This window comes from Chiloscyllium punctatum, chromosome 32 (genome assembly GCF_047496795.1).
Source record: "Chiloscyllium punctatum isolate Juve2018m chromosome 32, sChiPun1.3, whole genome shotgun sequence".
Classification (NCBI taxonomy): domain Eukaryota; kingdom Metazoa; phylum Chordata; class Chondrichthyes; order Orectolobiformes; family Hemiscylliidae; genus Chiloscyllium; species Chiloscyllium punctatum.
The window spans coordinates 65,219,637-65,240,114 of record NC_092770.1 but is presented as its reverse complement, the minus strand read 5'-3'; the positions used below and the strand labels follow the sequence as shown (position 1 = coordinate 65,240,114).

Genomic DNA, 20,478 nt, shown 5'->3' with positions numbered 1-20,478 from the left:
CCATCGAGTCCACTATGCCATTTAATCATGGCTGATGGAATGAAGTTGCCCTTTGGGTCCCTTGTAAATCTTTCCCTCTCACCCTAAACCTATGCCCTCTAGTTCTGGACTCCCCCAACCCAGGAAAAAGACCTATTTATCCTAGCCATGCCCCTCATGATTTTATAAACCGCTATGAGGTCACCCTTCAGCCTCCGATGCTCCAGGGAAACAGCCCCAATCTATTCAGCCTCTCCCTATAGCTCAAACCTTCCTGCCCTGGCAACATCCTTGTAAATCTTGTCCGACCCTTTCAAGTTTCACCACATCCTTCTATGGCAGTGTAAAGGGAGGCTCTGTGCTCACTCAAGTGTGTCTAGACTGAGGTGTGTCAGGTGAGTGTGGGCTGAGTCTGCGAGCCACTAGTCAGTCCTGGTCACTAGTTTAAGGACCTCCTCATTCTCTCCTTAGCTCCCACGCAGGCTTAAAAAAAGCCAATCAAAATTACTTTCAAAAACAACACAGAAATGTTCGCACCTTTACAAGTAAATTCAACTGCCATAAGGCAGCATGATCCTGTTGGCTGGCTCTTCCTCCCTGAACTGTGCCAGCTCCTCATAATTGTAGTTAAACATTTCCAACATTTTCCCCATTTAACACCTGAAAAATGACCTTCAGCAGTGAAAATCTGCTAAGAATTGGGCCTTTTAGCAAGCTCAACAGCCTGTGTGAAATCTTTGTAGAACAATATGCATTATATGGAGAGTCAAAACTGAACCAAAACTGGCTTATTCTGGTATATGCATATGTGTAAATGGCCAAATCATTATTGAATGAGTTACACAATGATCAAAATTCCATACAACATACCCATTGGGTTTGTTTTTATTTTACAAATCTAACTTAATCCCTCAATTCCTATTCCTAAAAGGATACCTGCTTTCTTGACTTATACTTTTAGGACTTGAGGAAGGACATTGACATGTATTGGCCTGTGACTGAGATGGAGTTCTCCCTAACAAGGATAGATTATTCCCTTGACCTTCAGTTGAATTATCTCTTCATCACATGTAACAGTCTGACTCTCGCTTGGCTCTGAACGGTTACATGCACAAGATGTGCTGGATTATTTATTGATGTTTTAGCTATATTTCAACAAAACAAAACATGAGACTCATCTGTTTCTCAGCAGCTCCCTTCATCTTCATGAGTCTCTGAGGGTGGACTATGATGGACATGTACAGACCTTTCTATTACCAAATAACTTGGTTAAACATGTGGAGGGAGCACATTTTCCTCAGACTCTCCCTTCACTCTCATATTTTTTTCTCTTTAACCTTCTGGTTCAACTTCAGACTTCTATTAATTACTCTCTCCCTGGCACAATGCTTTCTGCTCAGATTTTTTTTTCTCCTTCTGTTAACGGTGCTAAGTGTGGCTTCAGCAATGTAAACCTCATCACAACCCTGTCTAAGAAACAATTCACATGACATATAAGATGTGTTCCGATAAATAAACACAAATTTACCATTTTGTGATCAACAACATCTGACTTTTTGTATCCAGTCAGTCTCCATCATTTTTAAAACAAAAGCAAGCTCAACCATTTACCCAGAGTGGTGCCATCTTGTTTGAATGGAGCATCATAGGATGAGCTTTGGCATGGTTTGTCCCAATCTGTTTTACAAATTTTTGATAACCCTTCCGAACAAACTAAGATTTGCTAGAGACAATTCCCCCAGGGATACCTAAACAATGATCAATGTAAAATCTCTGAAATTTTGCTTGTTCTTGCCCAGGTCATCTGAAACATCTCGATCTATGTTAAATGTTATCAATCACAATGAGTTGCTGTTGTCCTTCAGAGTCTGCAATCACCGCCACACTCTGGCTGGTCACTCTCTGTCACAAAGATACTGATGGTAGCTTCTTTTCTACAGCTTGATAAACTCTGTCGTCTTGCTGACTTAAAAATTGTTTTATACAAATTCTGATTATCCTATTCACCAGAGAGAATTCAGGCTCCTGCTAGGTTCCAGGTCAATCCCAGCCCTACATATTAAACACGAAGATCGCACAGCAACTGTGTTCACTACTTGTTCGGAATTACAACTGTGGCTTCCCACATACCGCCGGATTTCTCAACGGACAAATCATTCTCATGGGTAAAAAGGAGGCCTGGTTTCTAAATTCAGAAACCACATTGGCCACCCATTTACACTTTAACCATACACCTTTGCCAACACAGATGAGTTGTTCACCCAACCTCATGATGTTACAGGCAATTCATCTCCATGTCAAAAGAAAAATTCATCCCCCTTGTTGGGTTCTAGAGAGATGGGAAGCTAATTCATCAGCATTACAGTGATTTTTCAATCATCTATATTTATAAGTATGACATTAAATAGAGAAAATCAAAAGGCCATCTCTACATTCAGGCTCCAGCTAATGTCGGGATTGGAGTCTTTAGATTCAAAATACCTCTCAGTGGTTTATGTTTAGTTTTGGTTATGAAACAGAAAGATATTCATGAAATCTTCTTACTCCAACAAAAAGTCAAAGGCAATGCCTCACACAGCACCAGGGACCCAGATTCGATTCCAGCCTCGGTTGACTGTGTGGAGTTTGCACATTCTCCCCATGTCTGTGTGGGTTTTCTACGAGTGCTCTGGTCTCCTTCTAAAGTCCAAAGATGTGCAGGTTAGATCAATTGGCCATGCTCAATTGCCTAGGTAAAAACAATGACTGCAGATGCTGAAAATGAAATACTGGATTAGTGGTGCTGGAAGAGCACAGCAGTTCAGGCAGCATCCAACGAGCAGCGAAGTCAACGTTTCGGGCAAAAGCCCTTCATCAGGAAGGGCTCGGTATCAACAAACTCGGTACCACAGCCACATTTGCTTCCTCAGTGCATGCCTCCGTAACCAACTCATCCCACACGGACTCCAGACCACCTTTAAACCAGCAGAGTTCGGACCCGAACAGGACAAACTGTACAGACTACAGATTCAAAAACACCAGCAACAGTTCTCCTTCAGGATCCTCCGCTCCACGCTTGCAGCAATGCGCCGTCACCTAACCTCTCTACAGTCAGCCCTGCCTCAGCTGAGGGCCACACTCTCTCAGAATTGCAAAGGACCCACTCTGTACTACATCCTCAGGAGAATTCATACTCTCAACAAACGGTATTTCAATTCCATCTCAAACATCAAAAACTGTAAGTACAACAAACTTTTATCCACCCACCTCCATAACCAGCGCTCCTCAAACATTCCAGAAGATTCCCCTGGCCTCGGAAACGCCATTAGCCATGCGGCTGACGCAGCTACCACCCCCACGCTGAGTGATGATGTCACTTCCGTCCCCATCATGGCCACTCCCACAGCCACTTCTGCCCTCACATCATCGCTGATGCCACATGCTCAGTGACTCCCCCCACCCCTACTGCCATGATCACCAACACTTCCATCCCCACCAGCGCCACTCACCTGCATTCTGCTGACACGCCCCCCACAGACCCCACTGTCACTATCCCCACACCCCAGAACCCCGAGGGCAACATCACCCCAGCTCATGCCTCCACCCCCATTCCCCCCACTATCACACCCACTCCAGGTACTGGCTCCGACCCCACTCCCAGCTCCACACCCACACCAGATCCCAGCTCCCGGCCCTGCCGAGTTTTCACCATCCCTCCAAACCTCCCCCTCACTGAGGACGAACGATCAGTCCTCAGCAAAGGACTCACCTTCATCCCCCTCCGTCCACGCATCAATGAATTTAATACACGACGTGACATCGAACAATTCTTCCGTCGCCTCCGAGCTTACTTTCACAATCAGGACTCCCGCCCACCTTCCGAGGACCCCTTCGCCCACCTCCAACACACTGCATCCACCTGGACACCCCGCGCTGGCCTATTACCTGCCCTCGACCTCTTCATTTCCAATTGCCGCCGGGACATTAACCGCCTCAACCTGTCGTCCCCCCTCCCCCACTCCAACCTCTCACCCTCACAACGCGCAGCCCTCCAATCCCTCTACTCCAATCCCAACCTCACCATCAAGCCAGCGGATAAAGGGGGCGCAGTGGTAGTCTGGCGCACTGACCTCTACACCGCTGAAGCCAAACGCCAATTCGAGGACACCTCTTCCTACTGCTCCCTCGACCATGACCCCACCCCCATCACCAAACCATCATCTCCCAGACCATACAGAACCTCATCACCTCAGGAGATCTCCCACCCACAGCTTCCAACCTCATAGTCCGGGAACCCCGCACTGCCCAGTTCTACCTCCTTCCCAAGATCCACAAGCCTGACCACCCTGGCCGACCCATTGTCTCAGCATGCTCCTGCCCCACTGAACTCATCTCTACCTACCTTGACACTGTTCTATCCCCCCTAGTCCAGGAACTCCCCACATACGTTCGAGACACCACCCACGCCCTCCACCTCCTCCAAGACTTCCGTTTCCCCGGCCCCCAACGCCTTATCTTCACCATAGATATCCAATCCCTCTACACCTCCATTCGCCATGACCAGGGCCTCCAAGCCCTCCGTTTTTTCCTCTCCAGACGTCCCCAACAGTACCCTTCCACTGACACTCTCATTCGTTTGGCCGAACTGGTCCTCACCCTTAATAATTTCTCCTTTGAATCCTCCCACTTCCTCCAGACCAAAGGCGTAGCCATGGGCACACGTATGGGCCCCAGCTATGCCTGTCTCTTTGTTGGCTATGTAGAACAGTTGATCTTCTGTAATTACTCCATGCTCAATTGCCTCCCTACTGTCTAGGAATGTACAGGCTAGGTGGATCACGGATTAGCTATGGTAAATGCAAAAGTTACATGGATATGTGGGGGTTGGGTCTGGATGGGATGCTCTTCGGAGGGTCAGTGCAGACTTGATGGGCTGAACAGCTTCTTTTCACACTTCAGGGTTTCAATGATTCTATGAAATGTGACCTGTTTCACGGAGTCTCCTGATTGGGAAGGAAGGTATGTGCGTTGATTGATTTCCAGACTCCCCCACCTCTGCCGAGTGATTGTAATTGGCCACAAGCGCACAATAAATTCCTAAGTGTAAATGGAAAACAGAATGCTTCACCCTCCCTCCATCCCTCGCTCTGCTTCTGACAGACTTCCTCCTTTCTCTGGCCATGTAGTTACAGCCTTGACCAGGAGCCTGCCTGCTATCTGCTAAGTTCCAGCCTAATATGTGGGCCTAAATCAACCAACAACAACTCTACACGTGTAAGAGGGCAACTGGCTCAGGAGGTGGAACAATGTTCTTGCAAACAGCCTACAGGCAGCACCATGCCAGCTGACTGTGGGAAATCCAGCTGTATCCACTTCACAGTGAGCCTTCCTTCGGTTGTGGGTAAAGTGTTGGAAAAGGTTATAAGAGATAGAATTTATAATCATCTGGAGAGGAATAAGTTGATTAGGGATAGCCAACACTGTTTTATGAAGGGTAGGTCATGCCTCACAAACCTTATAGTGTTCTTTCTGATGGTGACCAAACAGGTGGTTGAGGGTAAAGCAGTTGATGTGGTGTATATGGATTGCAGTAAGGTGCTTGATAAGGTTCCCCATGATAGGCTATTGCACAAAATATGGGTGCATGCGATTGAGGGCGATTTAGCAGTTTGGATCAGAAATTGGCTAGTTGAAAGAAGATAGAGGGTGGTGGTTGATGGAAAATGTTCGTCCTGGAGTTCAGTTACCAGTGGTGTACCATAAGGATCTGTTTTGGGGCCACTGCTGTTTGTCATTTTTATAAATGACCTGGATGAGAGCGTAGAAGAATGGGTTAGTAAATCTGCAGATGACACTAAAGTTGATGGAGGTGTGGTTAATGCCGAAGAATGTTGCAGGTTACAGAGGGACATAGATAGGCTGCAGAACTGGGCTGAGAGGTGGCAAATGGAGTTGAATGCGGAAAAGTGTGAGGTGATTCACTTTGGAAGGAGCAACAGGAATAGAGAATACTGGGCTAACGGTAAGATTCTTGGTAGTGTAGATGAGCAGAGAGATCTCTGTGTCCACGTACATAGATCCCTGAAAGTTGCCACCCAGGTTGATAGGGTTGTTAAGAAGGCATATGGTGCGTTTGCTTTTATTGGTAGAGGGATTGAGTTTTGGAGCCATGAGGTCATGCTGCAGCTGTACAAAACTCTAGTGCGACCGCACTTGGAGCATTACGTACAGTTCTGGTCGCCGCATTATATGAAGGATGTGGAAGCTTTGGATGGGTTCAGAGGAGATTTACTATGATGTTACCTGGTATGGGAGGGAAGGTCTTACGATGAAAGGCTGAGGGACTTGAGACAGTTTTCATTAGAGAGGAGAAGATTGAGAGGTGACCTAATTGAAACGTATAAGATCATCAGAGGGTTCGGTAGAATGGACAGCGAGAGCCTTTTTCCTTGGATAATGACGGCTAGCACGAGTGGACATAGATTTAATGTGAGGGGTGATAGATAAAGAACAGATATCAAAGGTAGCATCTTTACTCAGAGAATAGTAGGGGTGTGGAATGCCCTGCCTGCAAAAGTAGTAGACTCGTCAACTTGAAGGACATTTAAACGATCATTGGATGAACATAGACAATAATGGAATAGTGTAGGATAGATGGGCTTCAGATTGGTTCCACAGATCAGCACAACATCAAGGGGCTGAATGGCCTGTAGTGGGCTGTAATGTTCCATGTTCAATGTTCTATTTCTGCTGTTGGTAGGCTTCCAGATTCTGCTGAAGAAGGTCCAAGCTAAACACTGGCTCAGAGCTGGTGAGAAATGGCTGTTAAACTACATACAGAAAACACCAAATGCAACAGATTATACAGTAGGAGAGCAAGGTGTGCAATGTAAAAGTATTGCTGCACCTTTGCTTTAATAGAGTTATAAAGATGTACAGCACAGAAACAGACCCTTCGGTCCAACTCATCCTCCCCAGTCAGATATCCTAAATTAATCAAGTCCCATTTGCCAGTATTTGGCCCATATCCCTCTAAACCCTTCCTATTCATATACCCATCTAGATGCCTTTTAAAATGCTATGATTGTACCAGCCTCCACCACCTCCTCTGGCAGCTCATTCCATACACGTACCATCCTCTGTGTGAAAACATTGTCCCTGAGATCCTTTTTATATCTTTCCCCTCTTACCTTAAGCTTATGCCCTCTAGTTTTGGACTCCACCCTCCCCGCCCCAGGGAAAAAGACATTGGCTATTCACCCTATCCATACCTCTCACGATTTTATGAACTTCTAGAAGCCTCTAGGGAAAACAGCTACATCCTTTTGAGCTCCTCCCTTCAAATCAAAGCCTCCAAAACTGGCAACATCTCTGAGAAAAAAGCATTTTTTTTAAATCCTCAAGTTTGGTACAACAAACCATCTAATAAATTATAATCAAGTTGCTGTTGTCAATGGCAAATGCAGAGACACACGCGGATCACCCATGTTACAAAGGAATATTCATCCAACACACAATAAGTATAATGAGTCATTGGATTGCTGTCTGATTAATCAGGCATTAGGCTAAAATGAGATTCCTATGGCAAAAGCCTGCATATTTCTGTATTTGCTTCTGTGCTGTGACAGGACAGAACAGAACAGAACAGAACAGAACATGATGCTCCAGCCACTTGTTGGTTTCACAAAATATAACTGAGTAAATGCATCATGCGCTGCATCTTATCCTGGAGTATATCAGTGGCATTTTGCCTATTAACCAGCAGACAATCATTTTCAGAGGAAGGGACACAATCAAAATTTCACTGAACCTTTAAGGCCCTCAGAATGTATTCTTCCACTTGATGGCTTCATCATTGGCTGCTCGATTTCAACTGAATGACAACTGAATGAATGAATGCCTCAGGCAAAAGTGCATCACTTTTAAAAAGCAAAAAAAAAACTTTTCAGTACAACTTGGATTGCAGAACTGAAAGGCAGAGCGTACAACAGATCAACCTTCAGACTGCACTGCTGTATTCAGAGCTTAATTGTGCAGCATGTTGTAATAGGAGCCAGCATTGATCTGAAACAGAATCCTGCTCTCATTTCCCACCTGGATATTTTGTCAATGAGCTTAAATCATCACCCTCTGATCACCGAACTCTTCCCATCACTGGAAGTATTTTACAGTCCAACGGAGTCCGAACCAGTGACTTACAAAGGGTCAGTGCAACTTCTATAAATTCCTTTTTGTATACTGTGCAGATTGTTGCATTGATTAAAAGTCAAACAGGAATCCTACTTAATTTTCAAAGCACAAACCATTAGAGCGATCAGACAGAGCTAAATCTAGATAAGCTCTGGTTCCCGATTTGGTTCGAGGAGGTGGGGAGGGTGCATTGTTGGATATTTCAAGGTTATGGTCAACGCTATCACTTTGCTTCAGGTTTGTGTTATTCTTCAGCTTTCAAACGTAACTTATCCAACAATCAATCAACACTCAAGGAAATCACACCACACATCATACCCATGTCAGCCCTTTGGAAAGCCTGTCCATTAAAACTTTTTCTTTCCTGCCCTTCCTTCAGAGCCCAGCAAATTTTTAACTTCAATATTCTTTTTTGAAAGTGCTAGAAAACCCAAAATAATACATTTCCCTCATGCCTCACTGGACTAAACAACAGATCAAAGGACAACTTACAATTTTGGTCTCTGTTCCCCAGTCCAGCCAGTGCTAAATGACAGAAAGAGGTCAGCACCCACAGAGTCATACAGTATGGAAACAGACCCTTCAGTCCAACTGGTCCATATTGACTAGATGTCCGAAATAAATCCAGTACCTTTTGCCAGCATATGGCCCATATTCCTCTAAACCCTTCCTATTTATGTACCCATTCAAATGCCTTTTAAAATGTTGTAATTGTACCATTCTGCACCACCTCCTCTGGCAGCACTTTCCACACATGCACCACCCTCTGTGTGAAAATGCTGCCCGTTAGGTCCCTTTTAAATGTCTCTGCCCTCTGGTTTTCCTGCGGGTGGCCAAAGGTTGGTGGGGAGCGGGGGAAAAAGCGAGAGTGAGAGAGAGAGAGATAGAAAGGGAATTAGGAAGTCAGGGTGAAATTGGCTGAAGGATTTCAGCAGGTATTGTACAGTGCTTTGGAGCGACGCTTGTAGCACTGTGGGTCAAGGGCTGTTGCGGTGGTGGAGAAGTCAGCAAGACCTCAATACACAGAGAGACCGGAGTCTACAACCAAAGAGTGAGGGGCAGGACTCGAAAGAGCAAGCGTTGAGTTATAGATCATGGCATGAGGGGAGACTGCAGCGCATTTGGAACAGTTTCATTTACGAGAAGAGGGATGGGGTGAGGATGGTGTGCTGATCAACTGAACCTAGCAAACTAATCAGAAGCCAATTTCCTGCTGAGTCCAGCAGTCCTCATCTTCATTAGCTGCTGGGCTTTCAAAGGCTCGGATACCCGGCCAGCGAACAGATGATATTAACATGGCCATTAATTTTATGAATGGACCCTTATCATAACATTAAATCAGGAAGTTGGTTGGCCGGGAGTACCAAATTCTTCTGTCCCACCGACCCAAACCCTGGACTTGTACTTGTCAGAAGTTAGAAGGATGGTAGGAGACCTCATTGTAACCTAAAAGATTCTCAGGGAGCTTCACTGGATAGATACGGAGAGGCTGTTTCCCCCAGGTGGCCGAGTCTAGAACCAGAAAGCAGGACGTCCAAGACCCAGTTAGGACACGGATGAGGAGGAATTTCTTCTCTCAAAAGAAGAAATCTTGTGAAATTATTTAGCACAGAGGGCTGCAGAGGCTGGGTCATTAAGTATGTTGAACGTCTGTAATCAGGAGGGTAATCAGGAGGGGAATAAAGACTTAAGGGGAACAGACAGGAAAGTGCAGTTGAGAATTTTCATAATCTCACTGAGTGGCAGAGCAGACTCAATGGGCCGAATGGCCTACTTCTGCTCTGGCATCTTATGGCCTAAATGGAGTCATAATCAAGGTCTGGGAGACAAGTGGTCAATGCACAAGATGCCATTTTACATGTAGACAGTGATTGCAGGTTTGGTATGGTCAGAGAATTGAGCCCAGTTGAACAGGGACCACACAAGCGTGGATCGGGTGAAATTGACAAGCTGTTTATTACAAGCAATATGTCAGGAGCAGAAGAATCGACATTTCGGGCATAAGCCCTTCATTCCTGAAGAAGGGCTTACGCCCGAAACGTCAATTCTCCTGCTCCTTGGATGCTGCCTGACCTGCTGCGCTTTTCCAGCAACACATTTTTCAGCTCTGATCTCCAGCATCTGCAGTCCTCACTTTCTCCTATTACAAGCAATATGGCTGAAAGAGAAATTGACTAGGCTGACACAGAACTGAGTCTGTACAGGTAGATCAAGGGTTCTCCTCCTCGAGCAGTGGGCACAGGCCGTTTTAATCGTGGTACAATAATGTGGTGTGAATTACAGGACAATCAAGACTAAAACACAATCAATGGGAGGACAATCAGCCATCCGGGAGCAGCAAGCAGTCTGTGATTGAGTCAGGAGATTCCGATCCTCTGTGAGAGAGTAGGTGCTAATGGCTCTCATCCAGGCATCAACGGGTGTCCATTGTGGTTAGTCCACAAGCCAGGTGCCTTGGTGCCTTTCAGTCTGAGCATCCTTTGTGAAGTTCCAGTATGTGTGAGAAGCGAGGCTGCCCTTATGGCTTTGGGAAGCAGTTGCGCTTACTGAGGGCTGGGAAGTCTATTGTCAGGCTTTGTCAGGAAATGTATTTCCCAGTTTGGAAGTGGCTTGAGTCATCTCCGGTTTCCTGCCTTGTGTCTTAGTTAGCCTGTTTAGTCAAGGCTGAGGCACTTTGGGTAGTTTCTGTTGTGGCTTAGGCAGACATGGCTCCTTATGCTCGGTGTCCATGCTGTGGGTGGACAGGGAAGCGGATTTTCAACTACAGGCATTAATCTAACAGGCACATCTGAGCTTGAGAGTCTGGTCACTGCTGCCTGAAAGTCTCAAACAGTGATGTTCAGAGAGTGTGACATCATACTGTCACTGCAGTTGGATTGAATGGTCATTGCTGAAAAAAAAAAGGAGTGGCTTTTCTTTTGTGGTTGAGGGTCTGGACTGCTCTGTGGAAAAGTCAAGGCCAGGGATGCCAGCTGTGCAGATTATTGCTGTCCATCAAATGCTAATACATACGTAAAGTTTGAATTTCCCAATCAAACCAGATTCTGAACCAACACTGACAATGAATCTCTCTAGAGTTACAAACAGTTTAAAAGATAAAGAAGCACCAAAGGGGAAAGAGATGACCTGGCCTCTCAGCCTTTGATCTTACACAAACCTACATTTAAGATGGAGGTGAGGTGACTTCCTTCCCCCTCTCAGAGGGTCACTAATTGTGGAGGTCTCTTGCCCCAAAAGCAGTGAAGACTGGGTCACTGAATATTTTGAGGTCTGAGTTAGGTAGAGTTTGACCGACAGGGAAGTCGAAAGGATAAAGAAAGCAAACTGAGAAGTAATACTGAGGACTCAATCAAACTAGCCATGATCTTACCAAATGACAGAATAGGTTCTAGTGGCCACATGGACGATAGATGCTCCTAATTTGTATGTTTTTATGAAGCACCATTCTAATCCATATTTAATAACCCACAGAATGAGAGTTCAGATCCCATTGTGGCAGTTTGAGAACTTAATATTAGGTTTCTACGATTGCCATAAAAATGAGTTCACTAAAGTAATTGCAGGGGTGGAAACCTGCCATCCTGACCTAATCTAAGATGCATCCAACTTCTGTGTGAATCAAGCTGGTTGGTTTAATTCTGTGTTTTCCTCTGAACAGGCCAATCAGATGTAGAGCTACATTCGTAGGATAGAGGGGAAGTGTTGGCCTTGCCAACATCAGCCACACCACCAGAACACATGCATTTACTTTATTATTGTACTTTCAAGACAGCAAAGTACTGGCTTTATTGCATATCTCGGGAGTACTGCAAAAGAATGAACTGACTTGACCCATTGGTGACCTGGAGTGTGTCCCTCTGTTTCTGGCAAAGCACAAATAAGGCTGGCCACCAGTGTCTGAGAGGCACAAATGGCTCAGTCCCCTTCACAGCACAATCGTCAATAGTTAAATAACAATTTGCCACTCTTGCGTGCAGGGTCATCATATAAAGGGAGTCTGGACTCTCTCAAGATTACTCTCATGCTTCAAGTATTCCTCTCCTCCACCACTCTCCCCCAACCCTACTCTGTTTCATACACTGTGACAGACTTGGCCATTTTACCATTTCTGTCAACAGGAATTTACTGACCAGACTGCTTTAAACTAATTACATGTTGATTCTGGGCAATAACCAACATATGGCAAGTGCCTTTCCCCTCCCCAGGGACACAGTGGTAACCTTCAGTATTTCTCAACAATCAAGCTCTGAGGCAAAGCCAAAATACATTTATCAGCATCAGCTGACCACAGCCATTTTAACCTCACACTATAATGGCTAACCTATAAGAGCTAGGACAAAAAACATTCCATCATGTGACTCAATATAAAACCTGTGTCATTGCAGTCCATCTGAAAACTAGACAACTTCACGTGGGTCATCTGTTTAACGTCTCATGCAGCCCAGCACCTACAATGTACCCAAGATGATATATCAAGTTGTCAGCATGGATTACAAACTCAATGCTACCACTGAGCTAATGGATAAAAGCAAATTACTGCGGATGCTGGAATCTCAGAAAATGCTGGAAAATCTCAGCAGGTCTGGCAGCATCTGTAAGGAGAGAAAAGAGCTGACGTTTCAAGTCTAACTGACCCTTTGTCAAAGCTGGAAAAAAGGGAGAAATAGGGAGGTATTTATACGAGGCTGAGAGAAGGTGAGTCATGGCTCCAGAAGCAAAGGTAACAATAAAGAGGTGATAATGACAGTGCATGGAGAGATAATAGGGAGATTAGGAGCTGTGAATGACCAAGGCTGAAGCCAGTGCTATGTGACAAAATATGTGGGGGATGGGGTGGATGGGTGAAGCAGAGGCAAAATGGGAAACAGGTGAGAAGGGTAGCAAAGGGGGAAGAGGAGAGGAAAAAGATGATGAGAGAGTGGGGAGTGAGAGAAAAAGAGAGGCAATCAAGAGATAAGAGGTACAGAAGTGAAAAAAATATAAAAAAAGATAAATAAAATACATGGAAAAAAATTACGGAGCAGAATGAAAACAGAGAGGTCAAGATGGGATAATCATCTGAAGTTGTTGAATTCAATGTCGAGACCGGCAGGCTGTAACGTGCCGAGTCGGAAGATGAGATGCTGTTCCTTCAGTTTGCGTTGAGCCTCACTGGAACATTGCAGCAGGCCAAGGACAGACATGTGGGAATGGGAACAGGATTGGGTGTTTAAGTGGCAAGCCACGAGAAGGTCAGGGACCTGATTGTGTACAGACTGAACATACTCAGTAAAGCAATCACCCAGTCGGCGTTTTGTCTCTCGGATATAGAGGAGACCACATTGGGAGCAACGAATGCAATAGACCAAATTGAAAGAACCAATGGTGTCAGTTAAGGGTGACCGCAATTTGTGACATTCAAGCATAATTGGTTTCTCTTTCTTTCTCCCTCATGGGCTCAACTGGTGTTCCCTTCAATGGACCCATGCTATTTGCCCTCGCGATCCCGTCTGCTAACATATTCCACATTTCGACTATTCTCTGCAATAAAGAGGCTGCCACTGCTGGGTAGATTAGTGACTATCTTTATTTTTATTTCTACAGTTCTGGTCAAATGAAAAGATCCTGGTTATGTTGATGCTACAAAAACCTTTCACTACCTCAAAAACCTATTTGAGGTTACACTGTAGTCTTCACATTTGAAGAGACCTAGCCGACTCTGTTTCAGCAACTTCCAATACACATGTGGTCAGTTTCCCCAGAATCTATTCAGCCAGTTTACCTGAAGCGTAAGGAATTAAAAGGACAGAACTTGCCTTATTTTGATGGGACTCCTCCCTTTCCAGAAAATGGGAGAATTAATTTTAGAAACAACGGTGTCTGCAGAACAGAATTGGCAGAATCTATTTCAATTCCTTTCTGCTCTTCCAGAAATGTGTTTTGGGACTGAAAACATTAAAGCACAGAAATGCTAGTGATTGCTATAAACGCCTTGCAAAATTATTAAACTAAAAGGCAAAATAAACTATTTTCCTAAGATTGTATGTTATGAATAAGATTATCCAGTTCATGCTGGTTTGGTGCTAACTGTGATATTCAAAGTACAAAACTACTTATGATACGATTGCCACAATTAAACCTTCCACAATTAAACAACAGCATCATACATTAAACCTATCTGTAAATATCCAATTAGTCATTCCATTTGTATACCGTAGGACGGATCTGGTTAAAAAGAATCATGTCTTGCATCAAGCATCAGCTCAATGAGTTCAGTATATGTCATGAATGATGCCGGATTAAACAGAAGTTGCCAAAGCTTCCTGACCCACTGCAATGAATAACACTAATTATGTGAATCGATTAGTTTGTGTATGCGGCAACAACAGCCTCTGAAGCAGAAGAAAGACGACTGAGGAAGTAGATGTTGCTAATCTTTCAGACTAGCCAACAATCAAACACTAGCATGACAGAACAGCACTGTCTTCCAGTGAATGTTGGTGAATATCACCTGTCAGGAAGACTTGCAAATTGCTCAGTTTAATTATCAGTTCTCTCTGGCTGTCAAATTCTAGCAAATGGGGTGGCACGGTGGCTCAGATGTTAGCCCTGCTGTCTCACAGCACCAGGGACCTGCGTTCGATTCCACTCTCGGGCGACTGACTGTGTGGAGTTTGCATGTTTTCCCTGTGTAGGTTTTCTCCGGGTGCTCCAGTTTCCTCCCACAATCCAAAAATGTGCAAGTTAGGTGGATTCGCCATGCAAAATTACCCAGTGTCCAGGGATATGCAGGCGAGGCGTGGAAAATGCAGGGTTACAGGGATAGGGTAGGGGAAGTTGGTCTGGGTTGGATGCTTTTCAAAAGGGTCAGCATGGCCTGCTTGATGGGCTGAATGGCCTGTTTCCACACTGTCAGAGACTTTATGATTCTATCAACTAGGATGTCATCACTGCACCACTAAAATGTTCCGGCGTTCCAAATAATACAGGGTTCCAATATCTCACATGCACATATTCTTCCCCACACCCCATATCCCTGCTGCACCCCCCAAACACCCCAGTCTCCCTTACAATTGCAGAGTGTAAGAAAAAAAGCAATGTGCAGAAGGTCTGGATTGTGAGAAAGCGGGGACTGCAGATGTCAGAGTCAAGAGTGTGGTGCTGAATGAGCACAGCAGGTCAGGCAGCATCCGAGGAGCAGGAGAATCGATGTTTCGATTCCTAATGAAGAGCTTATGCTCAAAACGTCGACTCTCCTGCCCCTCGGATGCTGCCTGACCGGCTGTGCTCATTCAGCACCACACTCTCGACTCCGCAATTGTGACCATGTTTTCAACTGCCTCGACCCTAATCTGCATTCTTGAGTTGACCATTGAGCAGAAACTGAAGCATCCATTTAAATACAGTGGTTACAAGAGAGGATAGAAAGCTAGGAATTTGGCAGCAGAATAACTCTTCTCCTGACTCCCCAAAGCCTGCCCACCACCTAGAAGGCACAAGTCAGGAGTATGGTGGAATACTTGTCCGGAAAGGTACAGCTCCAACAACATTCAAGACAAAGCAACCAATCCACTCCCTCACCATTCACTCCTTGCTCACTGACACACAGCTACAGCAGTGTATAGCATCCCCAAGCTGCAATTCACACAAATTCCCCCAATGGCATTTTCCAAACCAATGATCTCTCGAAGGAAAGCAGCCCTGGAACTCCCAAGGTCTGCCAGTCCCTCCCCAAGCCACACATCATTCTACATTATGAACGACATTGGTGTTCCCTCACTGGCACTGGGTCAATCCTGGAATTCCCTTCCCAGCACCACGGTAGCTTCCAGGCACTCTTTAAAACTGGCTTCTCTGACCAAGCATTTGGTTACTGGGCCTCATGTCTTTGCGGCTTAATTTTAAATGGGCTGAGATAACATTCTGTAAGGCAACTTAGGACTTGGCAACATTAGAAGTGCAATATGAACATAAGTTGCAATACAGGCACCTCATAGTTTGTCTCAATCAGCTAAGGGATGCCTGAAGTGAACAAGCAGCCAGAGAATACATTCCATGTCAAGTAGGTGCTCAGATACTGTCAGGAGGTTAAGAGATACCAGAATGTTTGAAAGACTGATGTCTGACTCCTCAGCATCTTGTCTACAGGAAGTTTCCAAACCTTGGCGCCTTGGTCATGTAGTTACGATATTATTCACACTAAGGGCCCAGTGATCTTATGCACAGCAACTTGCAATTGCCACGGCTAATTTTGAACTCAATGGACGTATTATTACGCTTTTATTTGAAGCTTACTTCTCTCCACAACAGTAAATTAACATGCAAAAGGAGCACAGGAAACAGCTTCCAAATAATGAGGCAAAATCGTTCCATCCAAAACAGCGTTTACAAAAACTTAATGGCCACCTACCCACACCAATTAAAGGAAGATTGGGATTTTTGCAGTCACTGAACCTATATGTCACTATTCTCAGTGGCCACATGGAACTGAACAAGCACACTGCAGGAAATGGATTTCTAGTAACAGCTCTCCCATTAAACTAATGGGTTTTATTGTATGTAAGAATATTTGTCAAAAGGCAATATTAATTTATCGTCTTCCATGTACCTTGTTTGTTTTCTCTGCCTTCTGTTCGGTGTAGCTCTTCACTATCATGAAAGGTTACAAGATTTGTCGATGTAGGCCTGTAGTTTTAACAGGCAACATGTACTATTTCTGTAGGTACTGAAGGAGCCATATATCGATGATTGCCTCTCGCTATTGTATTTGATCCAGTATATCCTCTGATTATACTGAGTACGGGGAGACTGCACAGCAATAGAAACGCATTAGTTCTGCTTGAGGAACAGCACAGCACAGCACCAGGATAGGCAGGAACTTCCATTTCACAGGTGTGTTGCCTTCACAGTTCAGTGACAAGCAGGGATTATAGAGTCACAGAGACATATAGCATGAAAAAAGACCCTTCCATCTGACCAGATATCCCTACATTAAGCTAGTCCTGTTTGCCAGCATTTGGTCCATATCCCTCGAAACCCTTCCTACTCATATACTCATCCAGGTGCCTTTCAAATGTTGTAATTGTATCAGCCTCCACCACTTCCTCTGGCATTCCACATACACACCACCCTCTCATGAAAAGATTGCCCTCTGTGTCCCTTTTAAATCTTTCCCCTCTCACCTTAAACCCATGCCCTCTAGCTTTAGACTCCCCCATGCTAAATACTTCTTTCGTAGTAACTTATGATTCAGGCATCTATCTTGGCCAGCATCCTTCTCTCAGCCAACACAACGTTAAATTGATGAAGGATTAGTCAGCCTGCATGATCTTGTTGCATGTCAATGCCTTTCAGTTTGACCCAAAGCACAGAGGTCACTAAGATCTGAAGGTGTCTTTGAGGGGAGCAATGGGCTTCCAAACAGATTTCCATATTTGCTGACAGCCACGAGGATGTGACGTTTTTCGCATTGCACTAAAAACAAACATTTTTTTTGTTTGTGATGATGCAGCTTGGTTTTGACAAGCTGTTCCCTTACAGCGAGGGATGCATTAACATCTCAAGAGAGAGAGAGTGTGAGGAGAGTGCAAGCACCCATAGGGTGTCACACACAAACAAGACGAAAACTGCAGTCCATCTCGACAGGCACTGCAATCGAACGAGAAGCGTTTTGTTACACATAAGATGGTCAAAGGTTTTGGAGAGGCCATAGCAGCTTGTATCTCAAACCTCCCACCAATCCTGAAACATCTGCAAAACAGGGTTTTGGGAAAGCAGCACACACTAGGCCAAATGACAATCAACCAATGTGAACAACTGGTGGATAGAGTAATGGAGCGTACTTAACATTTTACCAAACAAACCTTGTACCAGGTTAGAGATTGATATTTGGCTGTAACACAGCATCTAACAATATTGTCAAGGCCTGGTCCCATAAGATTTTCCAACACTGTTTCTTGTTATTGATCCTTCAGAGACACGACCTTTTCCTTCAGGAACCTTCACTTTTCGACAACAGATGAAATACAATCCGAATAACCAGTCAACCGCTCGAAGATCATTTCAGTTGCACTGCTGATCAATCACGTCCTGCCGCAGTTCAAGTCAGACCACATATCAGACAGCATTTAGATACGGTACAGGAGTGTTTAAAGTTTAATGACCCACGCTGCAGATTTATAGGCAAACAAGGAATATGACAGTCTGTGCAGTTCAGCAGGTCATCAGAACAAGAGGCACAAAACAGCTTGGTCATGTGCGCACTGATTTTGTGATATATCGACATGGCAGACACACCAAACAGCAAATATAATGTCGCCCTCAGGTACTGAGGTGAATGAATTATTTTCAGAGCATGATTTTATGCATCATCCTAAAGCAGGTTAAATCAATCCAACTCCACGTTTTCCAGAGTGAACCTTAGCTCTGTCCAGACCCTTCTAATCACCATCCAGCTCAGTAACTTAAAGCTTCATGCTTCAGTAAGGGATTGCACTAAGCAAAAGGAGTAACCACCTACTAAAGTGCCATCCATGTGTGTATGAACTGGTACTATTTATTTGAACCTTAAATCTACATGTTGTAGAATGATCTGAAAGACAGCTTGAAAGAATGAAAACATGAAGGAACATCTCAGTCCACCCAAGCTCACATGTGCAGAGAAATGGGAAGTCTCCCCGCACTGAACACACATAACTAGTCGCTAACTACCTGACCTCAACTATCTTATTCATCCCCACTTCCTGGGGAAGTGCAACTCCAAATGTCAAAAAGCTCAACACCATTCAGGATATAGAAGCCCACTTGATCATCAGCCCACCCAGCAGCTCTGATATTCACAACATACACCAACAGCCCGCATCAGCAACACAGTACCATCCCCAAGATGGGTTGCAGTGACTCTTTTGACAACACTTTGTAAAAACTCATGGCCCCTATTACCTAGGTGGATAAAAGGTGATCGACACAAAGGACTATCACCTTGTCTAAGATCCATGTCTGCATGGGTTTCATCTCAGTGCTCTGGTTTCCTCCCACAGACCAAAGATATGCAGATTGGGTGGATTAGCCATGGGAAATCCAGGGTTGCAGGGATATTTTGAGGGGGTGGGTTGTCTGGGTGGGATGCTCTTTGAAGGGTTGGTGTGGACCTGATGACCAAATGGCCTGTTTCCACACTGTAGGGATTGTCTGACCCCCTTCGGATTCTAACTTGAAACCTTTGTCACTTCTGCCTGGTCTCGGGGTCAAAAACATAAAATCCCTCCCCAATAGCATGCAGGTGCATCTACACCAGAGGAAACCAGCAATTCAAGAAGGTGATGCACCTTAAGGCCAATTAGCAATGGGCAATGGATATTGACCTTGTCTGTGATGCTCACTTCCTGTAACTGAATAATTGCTTCTCTGTGACTGTCTTTACTGGAAATTTGCTTCCAAAATTAGATTAGCAGCTTGACACGGGTTGCAATTCTAAAGATTTTGATTTCTATTTGCTTCCTGCCCCATCTGCCTACACGCTCCCATTTTTCTGGACGCAAAAACAAACAGACAGAGTCTAAATTGTTTCACATTCCTTCAAAAACCACAGCTAAAGGCTAATTGTGTCAAAAGGATTAAAGGTTCTGGATTGATTCCGTGATGAGGGGGGGCGAGGAAAGGATCTGCAGACAGAATGTAAGTGTGAGTGAGTGAGAGAAAAACAGAATCAACTGTTATCGTCGCAGAGAAGACATACAGGCAGAAAACAAAAACAAAAAGAGAAAAGATAAAAAGACAGGATTCAAAAGAATGAGAGAGCAAGAGGCCGAGAAAGAGAGACTGAGCAGCAGAGACAGAACAAATCAAGCCAAACGCTCCAAAGTGTTTCCTTGGTAACAAGCAAGCAGTTACTTCTCTGCACTGTTGGTTCCAGTCATATCAGTTATCAGTTTGGTCTCAGCGAGGTAGCAGTCAGAGCATAACCTCAACATTATGGGAAGGAAAATCTAATCAAACTTGGGAAATGACTGGCACTGGTGTAAATTAAAATTCTATTTTGAGGTAGATAAGACCAGTTGGGACCAGCGCCAACCACTTCCCGGGTTTTACTGATTTTCTTCTCCCTGCTAGAGCAAAGGAAGGACAGAAAGAAAATCTGGAAAAAAATGGTTCAATCCAAGTTCACAACTTTCACGTCCAGCTAACCTTTTCCCTATCCAACCATGCATTCATTGGTGATGGGCTATAGTCTAGCCCAGCCTAGGTCAGAGATTTCCTGTAGCCAGCAGTAATGTCGATATCAACATTTAACTCGACTCCCCACTCTGATGGGCAACCACCCCAGAATACAGCTAGGCATGTGGCATAAGC

The 20,478-nt window shown here is 44.7% G+C and overlaps 1 protein-coding gene across 9 annotated transcripts in view; it reads right to left on the bottom strand.

Annotated features, from left to right (window-relative positions):
• Nucleotides 1–20,478, bottom strand: part of cntn1b (contactin 1b) — a 750,295-nt gene that overhangs the window by 461,733 nt on the left and 268,084 nt on the right. The gene's annotated exons all lie outside the window — the stretch shown is intronic.